Source organism: Cyrtonyx montezumae, unplaced genomic scaffold (assembly GCF_038088225.1).
Source record: "Cyrtonyx montezumae isolate F1298 unplaced genomic scaffold, pur_monq_1.0 scaffold_2, whole genome shotgun sequence".
Taxonomy (NCBI): Eukaryota; Metazoa; Chordata; class Aves; order Galliformes; family Odontophoridae; genus Cyrtonyx; species Cyrtonyx montezumae.
In genome coordinates, this window is record NW_027071936.1 from 11,288,121 (window position 1) to 11,309,806 (window position 21,686).

General features: G+C 37.8%; 1 protein-coding gene across 1 annotated transcript in view; it reads right to left on the bottom strand.

The window, feature by feature from the left end:
* The window catches only part of TTC29 (tetratricopeptide repeat domain 29), a 245,828-nt gene extending 231,891 nt beyond the window's left edge, over positions 1-13,937 (bottom strand). Inside the window, exon 1 of the mRNA XM_065736041.1 lies at positions 13,891-13,937. The gene's annotated coding sequence lies outside the window, so the exon portion shown is untranslated. The remainder of the gene's footprint in view (positions 1-13,890) is intronic.
* Between the last annotated feature and the right edge of the window lie 7,749 nt (positions 13,938-21,686).

A 21,686-nucleotide genomic window follows, 5' to 3' on the forward strand; every position in this document is an offset into this window, starting at 1 on the left:
AAAAGTGCTGCTTAGAGCTAACTGAAGTTTTATGTCTGAAGTTGCCTAAGGATTAACACAAGCATGCCCAACCTGCAGCGCAGCGGTGCTGGCAATGCGTCCCTTCCCCTTCTCTTGCTGTAAGAGTCCCCAGGAAGAACCCATCACTCGGCAACACCCAAACTGCTGGCATGCTACTAACACCAGTAGACCGAAAACTGGGCACGGGGTGAGTGATGCTGTGTAGTGCTGACTCAAGCAATGGCAAATAATCGCATGCATTTTGATACACTGGATGAACACCGAGCTCTGAAAAGTGAAGAACATGCAGCCATGCTTTCCACTTTGATATAGGAATTTGGCAATAGAACACAGAATCCAGTTCCCCTGCAATGAACAGACATTCTGGAGATGTTCAAGAGACATTTAGACACTGAACTGAGAGACATAGTTTAATGAGAAATACTGGTAATAGATGAACAGTTTAACTGGATGATCTTGGAGGTCTTTTCCAGCACTGGTGATTCTAATGACAACCACAGCTCAATCAGGCTGCTCAGAGTCCTCTCCATCCTGACCTCGGACGTCACCAGGGATGAGGCTTCTACTACACACCTGTGCAACCTCCTCCAGTGCCTCACAATCCTCACTGTGAAAGTCCTCTTCCTTATATCCAAACTAAATTCTCTCTTTATGTTTGAAACCATTTTCCCTTGTCTTATCGCCATGGACTCTGCTAAAGAATCTGCCCCTGTCCTTCTTACAGCCCCTCTGTAGATACTGAAAGGCTGCTCTCAGGTCTACCTGGATCCATCTCCAGCCTGAAGAGCCCCAGCCCACTCAGACTTTCCTCACAGCGGAGGAGTTCTAACGCTTGGATAATTTTTGAGTCCCTCCCCTGGATGTACTTCAACAGATCTGTGTCTCTCCTGTACTGAGAACTCTACGTCTAGACACAGTGCTCCAGGTGAGGCCTCACCAGCGCAGAGTAGAGAGGCAGGATCACCTCCCTCAGCCTGCTGGCCACACTTCTTTTGATGAAGCCCAGGATATGGTTGACTTTCTAAACCACGACAACACATTGCTAGCTCACATCTAGTCTGCCATTCATCAGTACCACCAGGTCCTTTTCATCAGGGCTGTGCTCAGTGCTTTCAACTCTCAGCTTGTACTGAGGGGTTGCTTCTATGAGACATTCAACTGAAAAATCTGATCATTTCTCTTTATTGGACTTTCATAATCTCTATCTTAGCAGAGAAAAACATTGTTCATTTCACAATCACACCTTATTCATGTCATTGTTTTTTGGCAGTACACACATTCTGAACAATTACTGACAAGCATGAAGTATGGGAAGAATAAAATTTCCTCAAAAATCTCTAATGAACACCTTGAGACCTCAATTGAATTGAAACCACTGCCATCAAACTAGACCGGTATGTAAGTTTCACAAAAATAAGATCAAATATTCCACTAGTTTTACATTCCTTTTATTCTCTCGCTTTTAAAAAAATGTTTTAAGAAAAATATTTTAAATTAAATCTTTTTTTACTTATATTTTAACAATATTGTATATTTCATAAGAGCAGCTCAGAAAGTAATGCCTCCTATTTTATTACGTTGTTCCTCAACATCAGAGGCAGATATTGGTGGTATAGCAGTAGAGATTGAATCCTCCCACTAATATCCCATTACATGTTGTTGCTGGTGGCAGCAGAAGGGCAGTTTAAGAAAACGGTGTCTAACATGGAAGAGTGTATGAAGGAAAGGTGTGCCACTGAATTCCTCCATGAAGAAAAAATGGCACCCGCTGACCTTCACCGATGCATGCTGAAAGTTTCTGGAGACAAACAGTGGATGCGAGCACAGTGAAGTAGTGGGTGGTGTGTTTCAGCAGCAGTGACAGTAGGTCACCTTTGCTAGTGCAGATTGTTATGAACATAGCGTCAAGACTCTTGTTCATCACTAGCGAAAATGCATAGCTAATGGTGGTGACTATGCTGAAAAACACTGTTTTGTAGCTAAAAATTTGCTCTATTAAGTAGTGTTTTGAGCTCTCTATCTGCTGTAGTTTCCATGGAAATAAAATAGGATGCTCCAAAAGTAATGCTTCCTATGCATACGTGGCCCAAGACAATTTCTATTAATTAAATGTGACCAAGTCAATCCAAAAGGTTGGACACCTGTGAAGCACACTACAGTCAAATAATGCTTTTTTTTGCTTAGATAGCCTTCCTATTATTAACAGTCCCAGATCTTACAGCTTTCCTCATAAGAGATGCTCCAGGCCCCTATAGCCATCTTCACTGCCCTCTGCTGGACTCTCTCTATAAATTCCCAGTCTTTCATGAACTCAGGTGCCAAGAACTGGACACCCTACTCCAGATGTGACCTCGTCAGGGCAGAGTAGAGCAGGAGCATCACTACCTCAGCCTGCTGGCTGCACTCTTTTTGATGCAGTCCAGGACACAGCTGGCCTCCTTGGATACATGGGCGCGTAGCTGACTTGTGATCAATCTATTCTCCACCAGAACATGCAGGGTCCATTTCCATAGACCTCTTCTTCATCAGGGCAGCCCTTAACCTGAGGCATCCAGTTTAGTCTTTCCCACGTGCAGAACTCTACACTTAGTCTTGTTGAACCTCATAATCCCCACTCTACTCTCCAGCCTGCCCAGGTCTCACTGAATAGCAGCATACCCTTCAGCCTCTCCTCCCAGGTTTCTGTCATAAACAAACTTGCTGAAGGCACACTCTATCCCATCGAATCTTTGGACCAAAGTTTTTGTCACTCGTAGAAGCTATGAGGATAGAGAGAGGTATGTTTGAAACATATGGACACTGTGTCTATAAAGTCTGTTTTTTTTTACCAACTTCAATTCTATTTGACAACTTCCCTTCTGCTCCAACCGGTATGTTTTTCTACTCAAATATTTCCACAAAGGTTTTAAATTAAGTCAGCAGCTCTGCATTGTGACACTTGGGAATTTGCTGAGTGCTTCAGCAAAAAATAAACAAAAAACCCATCAATGTGGCTGCATGACAACTACATTGAGTGCTGATCTGCTTTGTCTTTGACTGAAGATTTTTTTATTTCTTGACAGTCAAATGGAATAGGACTACAGCTTTGCTGTTTGGCTTACAGTCTATCTTACCAATTGTCATCATCTCTTTAATATCAGTGCAAGTGAAATCTCTTTCTTAAATCAGCATCGGATATTTTTCTTAAACCAGAATGAAGAGTAAGTTCTTCTAAGCAGCAAATTATTCCTCTGAAAATGATAAATCTAGAGTTTGTTTCTTTTTTTTTTTTTTCCCCCCTCAATCTGTTTCTTCCACATCCCCAAATCAACAAGCTGAGTTTTCCCCATGGGCAATTGATGGTTTTAAGTGGACTGTTCAGCAGCTGTGCCCTGTTGCCTGCCCTATTGATTGGTTTCTCACATGGCTCTTAATAGGTTTATTGATATTTTGGATTCATTTCGTTCCAATTTTTGTCAATCTTCACATTTTCACAGTCAGGTTCCCTTTTGCTTGAGGAATGGATGCAATTAGTCCAGCTCTTAAAAGCCTTTTGTTTTGTTGTTTTTTTACTAATAGCTCAGCCACCAGCCTTATCAACACAGACTCTTTCCTAATACTTCTGTTTCTTCGTGTGTGTTTATATTTAGAAAAAGAGCTCCAATCAGGTAGGCTCACATGTTAAAGGCAAGAACTGTGAATTACCTAATGGGTTCTGAATGTAAGCAGCTTGGTAGCAACTGCTCTCTAAACTAGTTATGCATTTTGTTTTTTTCTTTGTTTGCTTGTTTTCAGAACGCTTATCTTGCTTATATGATAATACCAGGTGCCTGCATCAGTCTGAAGAATGTGGAGCACACTGCCAATCTTGGCTGTACTATCCTACCACAACCACTGTATAGTTTGGATTTGACACCTTCTGACTTCCATTTGTTCAGGCTGATGAAAGACAGACTGTGTGGGTAATATTCTCCTAGCAACCACACCATCGTAGCAGCTGTGAAACTGTGGGTCATCTCCGCTGGTGCACATTTTCACCAGCAGAGCAAGCAGCACTGACAGAAATGCATAGCTAATGGTGGTGACTATGCTGAAAAATAGTGTTTTGTAGCTGAGAATTTGCTTGACCAAATACTGTCATTGTGCTCTTAGTATCTGTTATTGTTTCCAAGGAAATAAACAGGAGGCATTACTTTTGGAGCAACCTAGATACACCTGCCCTAGTATCCAGTTACTTGGCAGGAGTTAACACAAGGATGCCTCTTGGAGTAGGCCACAACAAAAAATAGAAACCAACTAGAGGCAAATCTTTTCCTATGTGTTCCCCTTGCCAAATATTACAGCTTTTACAAATACGGCGCTTACAATTAGCAGTAAATGTTCATGTCCATAAATACAAATCATATTCTTTTTACTTGTAACCCCCATGCTTCTCAGACAGCTTTTGATCTATTTTCAAAGTAAATGTCAAATCCTTCAGCACAGGCACTGCTCAGCATCTTACACAACGCAAGCCAAACTCTTAGGCCTTTTGTTTGTAAAGCAAAATTAAAATATATCTGAAAACACAGTATTTCTTCAGGTGTTTCAGAGTTGAGTATGCTAATACTATTTTTTTTTTTTTACTAGATGTCCAGAAAATTAGTCTATTTACATGTTAAGTTTATACATTAAGATGCTTCAACTTCTAGCTGAGTTGGAACCAAGATCACATCTGACTTTTGTTTACACAGCAGGAGGATAAATGAGGGGTTCTTGGCTGGCTGAGGATTACAGAAATAACAGAAAGGCCTCATAAGAACAGATAGCATTCTGCCTCATACTTGCAGCTCTGCAAACCTGAAGTTTGGCAGGCACACGTTGTGGTTAAAGCTTCCTTATTTGGGAGAAAAAAAAAAGTCAAAGTTGAGAGAGAAGCAGCGTTCTGTAAAAAGACTTCAGATAAGCTAAATTAGTCATGTATTAACCAGGCAAGAACTAAACTGATGGTTTACTAACAGTTATTTCCAACAGAAGAGTTCAGACCCTTTGAAATACATTTAGACATCTAGCATACCTGAACACAGAGTGCCCAGACTTCCTCCTGCCCTGCTGCCTGGAGTGTAAGGTCTGCACAAGCAGGGGCCCTCCCACTCTACCTCATCTGCAGATTTTCTCTTGCAAGGCAGAAAGGAGGTAGCTGCATTTTCCTGGAAGACTCAATGCCCCAAAATACTCCAGAAGTGCAAATCAATAAGACCCAGCATTCAACTTGTGACGTATTGGAAAAATATCTATCATTTCATAAAGCCTAGCCCTCAGAAGAATCATAGGATTAAAAAGGGCCTCCAGAAGTTGCCAGGGTTGACTCTGCCATGAGACAAGATGGGTTATGCCCATTACATTCCTGGCTGACAGCTGCTTAACTTGTTCTCCTCACAGTCTGCATCTTAGACACTGAAACCCAAACTCAAGTGGAAAGCAGAGATAAGCTTTATGCTTACTAAAAACAAACAATCAAAAACACACAAACCCGCAGCTATCATGAGAACCCCTGAATCAAGGAAGCTTGAAAGAGAAAGCACATAATTGAGTACCTCATGTTGTGGTCAAGAGGACCCACAATGATGCCAACACCTTGCATTCTTGGATACATGGCAAACATACTGTATCTAAGCTGTATAGACCTTAACTGCAGATCAGAAGGCATCAGGAAATTGTGAGCGAGCTGCACAGACTACACGCATACTGAGGTAGTAAGAAATTTACTACAGCCTTCTTCTTACTTCTGCCTGTTTTTTATTCCCTGCTTTCTCGTCTATACAGACTGTTTGAGGGCTTAGTTTCAGGATATATAAATGGTATACAGCATTTGAGGTGCAAGTTTCATACATGAAACTGTATAATCTCAGAAACAGTATAAGAGCAACAATGCCAGGCGACAATTATACAGTTTCTTCTTTTTTTTTTTGTTCTCATTAGGAAGCAAGAACAGATTCTTCAGCTCCATCCAAGGCTCTGGCAAATCATTTATCTTTGTGTAGTACACATTTGACATGAGTCCAAAATAAGCCACAAAAGCTAGCTAGAAAAATAATGCATGAAGAGAAAGTTTCTGCACGCAGAAAGTGGAAAAAGATTTAAGCTGATACTTTCCTAACTAAAAATTTCAAGAGTCATGGCATAAACTTTTTACTTAGATGGAACTGATAACAGGAATAGTCTGCAATATCTGAATAAGGGCATTCTACATGAATTCTGTTTTGACGTTTCTTTAGAAGTTTATTTGCAGTTCTGTAATCTCTGTGAAGTGTCCTGACCGACTTTCAAAAGATCTGCTAAAAACATTTAAAAACCAGACTCAATCATACAGGAAACATGACACTGAAAAACAGTGAAACATGAAATAACTGAGTTTGGAATAATTTTGTATTCCCACTTGTTTATACCATAATTTTTGAATTTGAATGATTTCTCACATCAATGTTACTTGGTATAATGATGAATTGTTATGTGGACAATTGTATAAGTGACATTTGCAGTGATATTGAAGAATGCCTCAAGAAAATATCCTATCCTAGCTTACTCCCCTTTCTCTCTCTACAAACAAACCAAAATGGAAGAAAAACACTAAAACCATAAGACAAGACTGTCTTTCAGGTCACACTTGTTAAGCACATGAAATACATTTTAAATGCATGTAATTAGCATAAGGACAGCTTATAGCCATGCTGGATCCAAGACAACAAAAAATTTAGCAGGTATCCAAATCCTAAACGGTATTGTATGCATATATCACTATTATCACACAAGGACTGACTGTCTCTAGGGATGGACTTGAGGAAGAACATCATCAGGTTTTAAAGTAACTAAGCCGTAGGAAAAAAAACACAATAGCTTTCAATATTCTTACAGAACAAGAACTTGGTGTGAAGTTGCATATACTCCCAAGCACTTTCATTCAGTGCCTCCAGAAAATAAAACAGCATGGTACCTTGCTTCAGCAGTTGGGGTTGGGGCATTAGCAAAGATTTTCATCTTCCCACCTGTACTTTTCCCATTCCTTCATGGCAAGGTTTTGTTAGGGCTGTAACTGCCTCGGGCTTGCTCCAGGTAAAGCTCCTCACCAAATTTGGCTTATTATCTCCAAATTTTACTGCTGCAGCCCTGTGATCTCTAGTTTGGTATCCTCAGGAGGTACAGAGAAGCTGAAAAAAGTCAGCAAAACTCTGGAAAATCACTGAAGATGGGAGCCTGGGTAAAACAGACACAGGGTTCTTAAAGTAGTTTATTTATGTACATTTGTCTGCAGGGACCAGTTTGTACACAAACAAAGCATGACCAGAAGTGACTTCAGGCTTGGCTACTTTTTATATGCACACAGCATTCAAAAAAGCTAAAGCATCAATCTTTTTTTTTTTTAAATTATTTTTTTTGAAGACCTAAAGAACTTCTGAAAAAGCAAGTACTTGATGGGAAGTTCATTTGGAGCCCCCAGTCCTTTCAGTTAAACTGTACATGCTGAAGTAACTGGTAGAGAGAAGGAGCAGTTCAGTCTGTCCCTCAATTCCAGTTAGCTAGACCTGCGGTTTTTGTTATGCAAGAAAACTAAGTGCTATTGCAGCATCAAAAGAGAAGTTTGGAACAGATTTTAAGTGTTTCTAATGCAGCTAATGTTTTTTTCTCATCAAACAGGAATGCTTGTTTCTTAAATGCATAGAAGCAAACAGATGAACACAAACGCTTATAGGCAACTCAAAGGAGAAAAAATTACATCATTCCCTAATTGTTTGCAAACCCAAAAGTTATCCTTTGTAAACAATTCTGATTCTGAACGCCTTCATAAGGTCAAAGTTTAGTTGTGTACTCTTCAGTTAATTTACATAATCATGAAACTTGAGATCAAACACTATTTAGAATGATAGAAGCAAGAGCCTAGAAAGAAAACTGTGGATTACAACTCACGATAAAGGATATAGTAATGCATGAAATGGAAGAGTCCATCATATATGTATTTCTGAAGAGCCTGGAAGCAATTATGAAAGCTGAAGATCTGTGGCATTAACAAATGTGAAAATTATTACGTATCAAAGATATCCAATTCGATGATTTAAGGATATTAAGTAAACCACTCATTTAATTACAAATGCTCTACACAAAAGCTTGTCAAGAATATTTGAGAAAAGCAAATGTAGAAACTGAAAAGTTGCATGCCTTACTAATAAACAAATGAAATAGCAGAGGTTTGGAGAGGCTCCTAGCATGGAGTTGCATCATTTTCTTTAATGTTTGACTAAACTTCAGATGGACCACAGTCCATTTGAGTGCGGAATGTTCTTTGTATAATATTAGCAAGTCAATAGTGGGCTCTAAATGAAAGGAAAGGGTTCATCATTAGCCATCCCTTCTGTTCCTCTCTTTTCATTACAACAAAAGGCTGTTTCAATTAGAGCCATGCAGATTCTCTGCACTGAGTTTGGTTCCAAGTGTTTTATACAATGCCAGCATCTCTGGGGATTAGCTTCTCTGCAGGCCAAGGCTCTCCCACTGGTGGGACTGCAGCTTGTTTGGGTCATGCTGTGCTTGCCATTACGCCCCTTGGCTCGTTCTTGAGTATGTGTCCTCAGTGATGAGCCTGATCTGATTTCTTTGCAGTGAGTTAGGCTCTGAAGCCTACATCCCTTTAAGACTGGACCCCAAGGTTATCGTAATACAGCAGAAATGCATCCTGTTGGCAGCTCTATTTTAGACTTGCAGGGGACCCTGCAATTTGAGCATGAATCTAATATTCCATGGTTAACCTCATCCTTCTGCCTCGCACATCCCATTTTTCAGACATTTTAAACACAGAAGACCCAAATGCAATTATCACCCTTCAAGAGCTTCATAACAAAAAAGCTAAAGGGAACTTAACTCTTCCTTTTTTATAGACACATTGACAAAAAGGTATCAAGCCTGTCTAGAGAAGCCTATTTAATCCACCAATGCTCTGCATACCTAATTATCACATACAGTACAGACAAACCAGCTAACTTGAGCATAAAATGGATTGGAAGGGGCATATAGAGTAGAAGCAAAAAATACACGAGATTCAAAATCATGACTGCGTGGTGTTATTAGACATCTTCACTCTTGGGATTAATTCAATACGCTTTGTCTTGGCCTCTAGATATGACATCAAAAATCCACTGAGTTTTCTAATAGCCATATATAAAATATTGTCCATGAATTGATTTGATGCTAGTGTCATCTGCAATTAAGTGCAGCATTCTATAGCTGGCTAGCAAAAAATAAGTAAGACCCAAGCTAAGTAACAAATGCCTGTAAACTGCTAAGCACTTCTGGAGCAACAGAAGCAGTCATTCCATCTATTGTTGTGTAAGTACAATAAACATGGCTGATGAAAATCCACAAGGCAACAAGCTTTATCAAGGAACTCACAACTAGTACGTAGGCATCACCAGCTCCTGTTCAAAGTCACTAGTAATGCACACACACTTAGACAGTAGCTTAAAAGAATCCACTGCTCTGACATGACTATATTGGTTTGTAAATTTCACTGTGTGAATTCTCATGATGTTTATTAGTATACACCAAGCTCTAACAATCGGGTTGATCCAGATACAAGAGCTAACATTGTGTTTCTGTATATATTTTTCACTAAAACCAAACCTCTGCTTTCCCTGGTTGGAGTATTTAGCAAAATTTATACCTAGGATCAAAGCTCAAACAAAAGCATTTTAAACTATGTTTTGTTTTATTGAAACTATTGAGATGATTTTTTATTTTCCTCTTACTATGGAAAATTAGCAAGCCCTAAGTCTTTCAGTCTTAAAAGCTTCCTCTGACCTTCGCCTGAGGAGATCCAATGTTATTTTCATTATACATGGGCAATTTTTAGGCACATCATTCATCTCCATAAATGGTGTCTCCTACTTGCCCTTTGCAAGTCTCCTTGCAAACAATGATTTCCCCTGCCGCATGCATTCCACAGAAATATGCTGGCAGCATCTCAGATGAAAAAGCCAGACCTAATTAAGGTAAAGAGCTGGACTCACGCCATGCCTGGGTCAGCAGCTGAAGCATGCCACACTTGAGAGCATGGAGATGATGGAGAAGTGGAATCCACTTTTGACCATCTCCACAGACTCAGCCTATCACCTGCAATGCCTGCTTCCCCCTTAAATATGAAACTCTGCTAGGTACAACCACAGTTATTTATCTAGCATAGCTAACACACCTACTTAAGATCCTAACTAGAGGAACTTGTATTTGACTCTTCAGAAAAGTCGAGCTGCAATTGCTAAAACAATTTCTGCTGCTCCAAGGTTAAGCCAAAAGCAAGAAAATAGTATGTTTTACAGTTATCCATGTCCTGATACCACTTCCTCAGCATTTACATTATGATATTGATTAGAGTACCACACAATATTTTTCTATAATACATCCATCTCAGAGTGTGACTGATGCAAACATCTGGATCTTGAATTCCTCATTTTTCAAAGGTTGAATTTGCAAGCTAAATAGCATTATGCAAAATACATAAATAAATAAAAATTAAAAAAAGCAACACATTGCCACTAGTCCATAGTTTATAATATCATTCCATTAGTGTTGTCCAGTTAAGGCAAAAAAAAGTCTACGCTACAGAAAGCACAACATTATGTAAGTACTGTACACAACTCAAAACCCATTGACACACATTCAGAAAGCTCAGTCATAAGATCATGTCTAGTATATGCTACTATATTTCATATAGTTTAATACCTTATTCCTGTTTGGGAGCTCAGGACTGGAGACAAATAAACTGATTTATCCCAGGCCACACAGGATTATTGTAGCAAATCTGCACATTGAATCCAACACTCAGAATATCTTATTCTCTACTCCTAAGTTATTTTTAACAAACTGCATGTAGTTTTCCGTACAATAGGCCTCAATAAAAATAATTATAATTCTGAAAGATACTTCACAATGCAGAGCCCTTGAAAAGGCTTCTACGTTACCTACAGAATTCTGGATATAGTTACACTATTTGTCATTGAGGGTTACTGCGCTCAGCCAAGCAGGCAAATATACCATTAGCAGCAGAAGTTATAACTGTCATCTAAAACATAATGACCTTGCAACTCAAATTCCTAGTTCTGCAAAATGATATGCATCCCCAATTCTGGTTCACTTTGCTCTCCAAGAATCAAATCGTTAAATATACTCTTTCATAATGTCTTCTAAATACAAATCCAATAGGACAGCTTCCTTTCTGTTGTAGTGCATGCAAGAGCAATTATAGATAAGCCTATACTTTCTGCAGGAGCAACCTGGTGATTCATGCAGCTTTCCTCTGGTTTAGGTGTCATTTTCTCCCCAAAACCACATTACTTAAAGAAAGGAATGGTGATGCCTACAGATTAACAGCAAGGGTTATCTTTGTTAAGATGCTTGCAAAATCACAAGAGGAAGACATTAGAAATATTAGTGAGTAAGGTTTCTACATCATATATAGATATGAATGCATACCAGCTCATAATTCTTGCTTGCTCTCTGTTTGCAGCAGAAGTAGACTGTAAGTTGGACCCAAGGATAAATTTTGATGGAGCTGTTGGACAGGCCCCAGCCACCCTCTTCCTGCTTAAAACAGTAGTCTGCTGTATCCAGAGCTAACAGAGACAAAGGGATGGATTGCAGTGTGTGCATGCACACACAGAAGGAAGAAATTATTAACTTCTTTCTTAAATAAAATTATTCTACTGAAAAAGGAACTACATAACTGCAAACTCTAAAAACCTAAGCTTTAACTTTCAGACATATACTGAAACACATTCATACACAAAAACTTATTTCTATTCCAGCAAAACAATGCAAACAAACCTATGAAATAGATACAGTAACATTTAAAGAAAAGCAGTGATTAAAGCACAGAGGGAAATTATGCCTGAGTTTTGCAACAGCTAGTATATTCTGAAGAAACAAAAGAGGGCCGAACTGAAATTAAAATGAACAATTAAAAAAAAAAAAGATTCTTAATTTGCTTCATCCTGACTTTTCTCATTAAAATTCATACTCCTCCATTCTAAAGACAGCACCTCTGGTAAGTTACCAAGGCTTTTCCTTTAAAGGAGTAAAGACGTCTGTGAAATAACAGCCCTCCTTACACCAAAGACCTAATTGAAAGCATATGGCATGACCTGAAGCAAAATGTTAATTAAAACCATTCTACATTTATTTTCCAAGCAAAGTTCTTTTGTTTGACTTTTATAGATTAATTTGACACACTCTATTCCCTTGCCTGGAAAGTTCTAGGGTTTTTTGTTTATACTGTACAAAGCATGAAATTATTGTACTTTTTGCTTAGTTCTTTCTAACTGCATGAAATTGAGTAACAGTCAGATGTTTGTAATGTGATAAAGGCCAGAATTAACATATGAAAAACATATGGGTATTTCTATTTGCCTGCACAAAAAGAAACATACCAAGTAAACATGGAAACCACTATTCTGTTGGCTAACTGATATTCTCTCCTCAATGGCCCTGTACTCCTAATTAAACAGTACATATAGGTGTTTCTGATGGCAAGTCAGATGCTAAAAACTATTTGTATAAACTCATGAAATTACTACCAATGGAAATGTTCTTCTACTTCCAACACATGAGAAAGGCAGCTTTATCTTCCAAGGCTTTAGAGAAAACCCACTCCAAATTCAGCGTTCTATAAGTACTACTTTTAGCCCATACAGCCCTTTTTCTCTTCTTTTCAATCAAAAACCAAGAATCCGTAAGGACATCATATCTTAACAAGCACTGAAAATCAGATCTATTCTCATCACGTATTCATCCCAATTTTCATGTTTAAGCAGAAGATTACCAGCATATGACACACAGAATATTATCCCTTTCCTTTTTTTGTCATCCAGAAAGATTTCCTTGTATCTTATTTCAAAAGTTCAAAAGCACTTAAAAATCAGCAATAAAATTATCCAAAATACATTAACTCCAAACATTCCTAACCTCTGGATGGCAACAGATGTTGAAACTTGAGCAGACCATTTTCACTTTTTGTAAAACTTCACTACTTCACCTTTTTTAATACACTGCCCACCAAAAGAAACAAAGGCTGGCAACATCAAGAGTTTGAAAAGTAATCTCAAATTATACAGGAATATAGTAAAGCAACAATGAAAAAAACACAGGAATCCTCGACACAAAATAGCTATTCACACCACACAGACTTACAAAACATCAAGATATTTCTAACCATACATTACATACCATTGAGAACAATCCATCAGCTGTAGAACCAACACTGCACCAAACCATTTTCCTTCCTTTGGAGAGGGAAAAAAAAGGCTACTCCTACACTGCACCTTGAGCACAGGTGGGAGCAATGCACCTCTGATGCAAAGGCACCAGGTGATAGGGAGAGTGTAGGAAGCCAAAGGAGAATGTGGTATCTGCTGAAATATCTTGGTAGAGGAGACTGAGGGAAATATCGTGGGACTGCCTCCTAGGAAAATCTTTGCTCAGAAGGCAGTATTGAAATATTGCAGTATTGAAATATTACAATTTGAATCAATACAAGGCTGAAGGTGACAGTGTTCTGAATCACATCATTATCGGTGACAAGATGTGGTGTCACTACTACAACTCAGAGTCAAAATAACTGTTCATGGAGTGGTGACGTGAATTCCCCATCAAAGAAAAAATTCAAGACAGATCTCAGCAGGCACAGTGATGCACACTGTCTTTTGTGATAGGAAAGGAGTGATCCTTCTGCATTTCCTGAAACCCAGACAAACCATCAACTCAGACTGCAACATTGGTGAAACTGACTAAATTGAAGGGTCAAACTTCCACAGTCAGACCAGAGAAGAAAACAACTTCTTGCGTTGTTCACAACAATGCCAGGCTACATACCAGTTTGAAGACTGTGAAGAACATTGTTAATCTTGTCTGGACTGTCCCACCACATCCATTGTAATGTTCAGATTTGGTATTTTCAGATTTCCATCTGTTAAGGCTGAGGAACGATGAACTGCATGGGCAATGTTTCCCTAACAAGGATGCTGTCATAGCAGCCATGAAACAGTGGGACACCTCCACTGGTGCAGATTTTTACAAGCAAGGCATGCATTGCTGTAAAAATTCATAGCTACTGGTGGTGACTGTTGAAAAATACAATTTTGAAACTAAGAATTTGCTTTATTAAACATTCTTATTGTGTTCTTTGTGCCTGCTGTAGTTTCCATGGAAAAAGTAGGAGGCACTGCTTCTGGAGCAATCTACATGCGAGCTCAGTTCTTTGTCAGCCTGCCATATTCTTTACAAGAAAAAAGGGAGCTTGAGAGACAATATTCTAGCGTTGTTTTACAGTTGATCTCTTTCTCATTCCACTATTCCAAGAAGTGAAACACGAGAAAGGATGAAATAAAAGATAGTATCACAAAAACGTGGAATAAATACAAATTATTTCTTAAACTGTGTGTTTTCAAATTATGAGAGTCTCTTCACAAAAAAAAAATCTGCAAATTGTGCAATTTCATCCATAATTGATTTGCAACTAATCATTTCAAAACAACACACAAATGTCCCATTCCCAACCTTTGAAATGGTTGGAAAAACTCTTATATTTTCAGAAGAAAGCTTACCTTATAAAGTTAAAAAACCTTTTGGCACGTGAACTGAGACAAAACTACTTAAGGAAATACATACGGAAGAATATCTGTTACTATAAACAAGTAACCCAACCAAGTGTTCAACACAGAAAAGACAGACCAAACAGGAAGATAACAGCAAACACCTCACTGGAAGATCTTAAAATCTCTGTCAAATATCTCAACTGAACTATCTGCAGCTCTGGAGACTAAAACTCCTCTTCCTAAAACTCCTGATCCTTAACTCTGTGCTGGATAAAAATGATCCTGTGCTCTCAAAAAATGCCACCTGTTACATCTTAGAATATATGAATAGCCATTGTATTTCAGATCAGGAGTATACCTTGCCAAGTATAATCTTGCAACTTCCAACCAGAAGGAGCTCAGGGCATTTTCTGAGCTTGTTTTTTTCCTTCTTTTTCTTTCCTTCTTGCACCAAATCCTACGTTCATAAAATTTCCAAACTCTGATGTTTCCTCCTTCAATATCCTTCACACTTGTATATAAAACTTGATGGACTCCACGATCGTCCAGTTTCATTGATGCAAAATCCCCTTGCCTCCCTTTCATAACAACTGTGATGTTTATTCCAGTGCAACTAAAATAGAGCCACAAAGATACTAGGAAGGAGAATAGATTAACAAGAGCCACAGGTAGATGTTGAGGTCCAACAGCAGGAAAACTCCTGTTCAGCCCAGACACCGTGGGCTTCAGCGTATGGCTGGTGAAGATTGAGCCTTCAGAAACCACTGCTGCCAAACTCCTGTAGAGACTGTATAATAGGAAATTTTCAGAGGCTTGTGACACAGCCAAATTTAAACAGATTTCTGACCCCAGGCTCTCAATCAAATGACTCTAAGATTTTTTCCAGCCATTGGCTAAACAATATGTTGTGCCTTAATCTTGTTCTTTGAATACTGGAACCATCCCAAAGTAATCAGCCTAAGGCTGCTGCTAGTTATTGAGAACTCAGGTCCAAATTTTGCAATTTTGCAAGTTGAAAAAGGTCTTCTGAAGGAATGTGTTAGGCAGCTTTGCAAGCTTCACCCATAACAACTTCTATCGATAATAAGAATCTTATCTTTTGTTTCGCTGGACAAAGACCATCTTGTTTTGTGTTGTGTTGTGTGACATTGCAAATGGTCTATGCGGGCTCTTCTAGATTAACTACAAGATTTCAGCACGAATCTTTCTGATCTAAACTAAACTAAAGCCTAGGTTAGTTATAAGTGCATTTTTAACCAAATGGCTTTTTTGGTTGCAGCCATTCCTGAACGCTGTTAGGATGGTATAGTACAACAGTACTTGCTTCTCTCCAATTTCCATAAGGAATTATGAACAGAAAAAACTGTAAGCATTGCAAAAAGTACAGAAAGTATTTTGTTTAGGTTTCTTTTTCTCTCTGTGTAACAGATCCAAGGAGAGTGAAGCATTTCTCTTCGACACTTAGAATTACAACTACCATTTCCCTTTCTCCTCATAGCATTACTTCCATACATACATTGACTTCCCTTCATTTTAAGGTAGCTGTCTGACACAATTCAAATTTAATTACTCTTTCTGTACAATAAGCTCCAATCTTGTGAGCAAATATGTCTTGCTTTCAAGTTTGGCTAGACAGCAGCAGAGTAATAAAGACCTTTCAACCCCTGGTGCAGCCTGTAGCTTTTGAATCTTTTCCTAAATGACAAAAACAGACTCTTCTATCACAGAACTTTCTGATAACATCATTATTAAATAGACACCTAATCCCTAAAAACCTACAAGCCTAATCAACTGGATGCCAATTATAATGACTTCTGCTGTCAGAACAGCATGATGTGAAACCCCAGCAAGTAAACAGCAATGTTGATGGTGGCTTTCAAATTAAGGTTTAATAGGCAAGGATGTGAATTGTCACAGACATTCTAAATACACTGTAGTTTCTCTCCCACTAAGATTTTTCTATCTCTGAATGGTTGTAGTAATCTAATCTGTATAATTAGTGGATCCAAATACCCAGACAGCAAATTCTGACAGGGTAATTTGTGCTGTATATATACGCTTTGTACTATGCACCATATCCCTGCACAGATTCTAATTAATACAGTGGTATTTAAGATGATAATTCTTTTAATTTGCATTTCTCAGCAGCACTTAAAAATGTGAATTTCTATGCTGTGATTTGTCTTTGGATAACTCTCCACTACTGAACAAACTACAGAGCTTAGCAGTACGGAGGAGTATAGTTCCATACACATCAAAAATAATCAGACCTTTTCAGAGGAAGGACAGGCAAAGACAAGGGATATCTCTAGTCAGACATATTTTCAGCTGTTAGGATATGATTAAATTATTCTCATCATAAGCTGCCAATGTACAAGCACTAAACACTTTCTTTCTCTTAGGAAAGAACAAAAGAATCTGAAGGTTTCTCAGGGAAGAGACTAACAGCGGCATTTGACAGATATGCTCAGTCTGCAAGAGTTGGAAAGAAGCACAAAGAACAGTTTGGATCCTGTGAAATCAGCATCCTGTGAAATTAGCACAATTCTTCTTCTTCCAAGAGTTTTAACCATGAACTTCAGTAGCTGTTCAACTCTTTCTTGCTAAATCAAGAGGAGTATCAGAAAGATTACAGATACGTGCCAGATGCAGTATCTTTCACTGATGACTATAGGCCATCATGATATCTCAAATAACACAGATTTTGAGTTAAAGTAAAAAGTAAAAGTAAAAAGAAGTGATGGTAGAAGGAGAAAAAAAAACAAACAAGATTTTAATGATAAATTAAAATACATTAGAAGTAATAAAATTGGTAAAATATTTTAAATAAATTTAGCAAGATAAAATATAGCAAATACTGCATTTTAACTTCACTGTGGAGGATGCTGCGAAGTTTTGAGCCGAACACGTTTTATCCATCCTATTTACTTCTTAAGAAAGTGAATTTTGCATCTATGCTTCTAGGCAGCAGAGCAATAGGATTTCTCTGCACTATCTGGGTAAACAGTGTCTTGCTCAAGGCCTGTTGCATCAGTGAAGGCATTGATACTAGCACTGGTTGATTCAGCTTTCACATATCACGAAGCTTTTGACAGAATCATATCTAACATGGAAAAAACCCAAATCCTTACTGAGACTCTGCCGAGGAAGTATCAGACACCAGGGATGCCGCTGTTATAACATGCTTACAAAGATAGATAATCCATTGTTATTTAATGAGTGTTATCACGTAAAGGGGATATCCCTCCCCCATCACCTTGTCAAGCTGAGTGAAGGCAAACTCCAGTGTATTCCTTCTACTAGGGACAAAGTGGTTTTGAGTCATTCAAAGTTGTACAGCCACGGTAGCAACGCGCCATGCACACCAGATGAAATCAGCCAAAGCTGTCCTCCTGGAGGCTGGTGAAGGCCCCAGCTCTCAGCCCTTGAAGCTCCCAATCAGATCCAGTCCCAGAGCATGGTTACACTTTGGAATTGTTTATTTCTAAATACATCTCCAGCATTTTCATGACTGTAAATACCGCTTTGGCCAGTCTCACTGCTTCTTTTCTCATTAGAAAAACATCTAACAGTTTGTTTTACACAGAGTATTCCCAAACACATGACAGTGATCAATGTTATCCTGGTGTCAGCTTTCCCTGCAGCTCTTTTCATAATGACATTGTCTTTCCTAGTGACAGTGGTAAACAACTTTAAAGGAAAAAAATACACTTCTTATAGAACACCTTATCTACCTTAGGTTTCAATCTTTCACAGCAGAAGACTGACAGTTTGCATGGGTATGATTACAGAGTGCCACCATAGATATGAAAGCAAAATGACTGTAAAACAATTGTATAAAAGAAAGGAAAAAAAAAAAAAAGAAATCCAGTTTAGGAGAGGTAGGGAGAGCCGCTATTAGTGATCTTTGCTTCAATTACCTACTTTTACTGGACTGAAACTTTTGGCTTGAAGTTAGTGATACATGTGAATGGTAAGCATCATTGAGAAATCCAGCCAGAGAGTATCATGCTGTTTTTGGTTCCCAGTGAGGTGTTACTTTATTGGATTATGTCAGAAAGAGCAAATTCATCTCCCATAATAACTGATTTGTCTATAAATAGCTATTTGATTAACAATTTTGTTTGATTTTAGGTTAGGTTTAGCAGCATAAATCTACACAACAATAACATATAATGAAGGATATTTGAGAGAAGAACTGTTTTCTGTCAAAAATTTATTTGCAATTTAGTCAGTCTATATCCATTTCACAATGTCAAGAGACTTCCAGGGAGATACAGGACACCATGCTTCTCTGACATTTCCCATTCACTAACTGAAGATTATAGTATTTCCATTCTTTCTTTTGTCTGTGTTAATTGTACAGTATTATTGAGACTGTCAGACTGTACTGGATTTTACTGTGACTTTAAATTGGACAGATTAGAGTACCGATCTTCAGCAGAGCCTGTTATAATGACAATAATGACAATAATTTAAATATTCCCCTACAAAACATGAAAGCCAAGCAAAGTACCAAACCGTGGTCTCTAGAGAGATATTGAATACAATAGTATCTCTATTTCATGCAAAAGAGGAAAAATGACATTACCGCAGATCATGTTCTATATATTTTTACCATTAATAATCTGAAAGATAAGGCTCAGAAATTTTTAGAGTTTTTATCTGTTGGTTCCATCTTGTAAAACCCATATTTCTAAAAATGATGTTCTCTAGATTTTAGAGATGTCTTGGTCTTGCTAAACTGAGCAATAAAATCTAAAGACACATAAGCAAAATAAACCCTATCAATCACGAAATATAAGACACTCCTCATTTTTTATTTTTTGTATAGTACATACTTGGGTTTCTTTCTCATTTTTGTAATTTTATCAACTCTAATAACAGGATAACTGCTGATAGGGGTATGATTTGCACTGACAAGAAAAATTGTAGAGCTATACTCAGAAGCAGAGATACCAATTAAACTTCACATGTTACCACATAGACAAAACAAAGAAACTGCAAGAAAGGTTAACTGCTCTATGTGGTTATCTAATTTCTTTCAAATGAAGGTATTTTTGAATATATGTGCCCTGGAAAATAATCTCAATAAACTTCTCAAGTGAATTTGTAGAATCATATTAAAATTCTCTGCAGACACATGCTGATCCTAATTAATTATCCTAACAAATTACTATGAACTGAATGAAGCTATTTTAATTCTAAATGAGGATGCGTACACTGTAGTTGAATATCATTTCATTAATCCTCTTTATCTCAGGTCATTTTCTTGAGCTTTCATTTAAGAAACAATGAATTTTAAAAGTTGTATAAAACAAAGCAATTTATTTTTTTGAATGAACTGATCTCTGAATAAAATATTTTCAAGTAATGTACCCGAAATCAAAGCACACTCAAAGCTGTACTTGAATTTTCCTGTATACCTCAGGTGGTTTTAGTTAATGTGCTATTTGTTGATGTGTAAAACATTACATTGTTCTGTTTACCAGGAAAAAAACCAACAAAACAACAACAAAAAAAGGACATTCTATTGTGTATTTGCAAATGTCAAATTTCAAAATCATGCACACACATTTCTGAAGTTCAGCTTGTTTTTCATTTCCATCTGAAGACAATGAAGCTTTCCTAGTTCAAGATTTATAACATCAGCTCTGTGTGTTATGAAAGTACAGAAGTGTCATTTGGAGTACAAGAAGCTTATAGCTTTGCATCACTCTAGCTTCAAAACAGCTGAGCATACTTTGCTTAAATTTTCAGAAAATTGGGCATACAGAGTCGGGCAAAAACTTATCTCAGAAACATAAGAGTAGATATGTCACTTGGAATGAGTAAGTTAAAAATACTTCACTGTTTGCAACAAGCTGATAAAGCAGCTAGATTTTAATAAAAATTTCAAAGGCAAAAATCATATGAAAATAAAATTTCTTACACCATGACCCCATATGGCATCTTGAAGTATTTATGTTACACCAGCTTCTCCAGCCTCTCCTTTTTACATCAGAGCAGAAACAAACCATTTTGGCATGTATAAAATCTTTACAAAAGGTAAGTTCCATCATCAAGATGCAATACAAGTGGGCAATACAACTGGGCAATTGCTTATACCTCATTTCAAATGTCTAGACTAGTAAGCATTCAAATGAATTGGGCTAAAATACATTCGGGCACTGAAATTCCTGCAGACTGATTATAGTGAACCCTACACATTTCTATCAGGAAAAGGTAACAACATCTCCAAGGCACGGGGCAAAGACACAGATGTGTACAAACTCCCTGAATGCGGGATCTTACATAGCATTATTAGGACAGAACAAAGCGTTATTAAACCTTTAACTATCCAATAAAATTTGCTAATGTGGACTAATGCTGATTTATGCATCTATGCACATGTCCACTGGAGTCATCAAACTCCCTAGTTGTCTAAAAGTATACTGTACCACAGGATGAGATCCTGCTATGAACACAGATTGCATATGGAGGGATGATAATCATACCTTCACTAATACAGTCTTGAAATAGTTGGAAAAACTGACTGTTCTATACTGTAGAGTAAGGACAGTGTAAAATCTGTATGTACACTGTATAAGATCAGCAGCTGTGTGACTGCCTCTCCAACTGGCAGCAGGTGAAGCTGTTCTTTTCAGAGATATCCTGTCCCACACTCTGTTGCTAAGACATCTAAATGCGTACATAAAGCCAGATGTGAGATGGAAGAGTCACATAATCAGTCACCAAACAATATTGGATTTATTACCTTTATGGCATTATAGGATTGTAATAAAATCCCTTAAAACTTTATCAAAGCTTGAGTACATGCCACAAGAATAAAATTTTATTGGAATATGGAAGCCTTTAGAGAACACCTGCAGGATCCATTACCTTATGGCAGAATAGATGCTTAAGACACATCATCTGAATGTGAAAGAAGCATTTACTACATTCTCTCATTTGCCAATGTGCAGTTTCACAAAATATAATGTTCTGTGCTTTATTAGATTGGATATTCATGAAGATCCATAACCTTCAGCATTCGTAACCAATCCTAGAAATACTTTCTGAATTATTCCATAC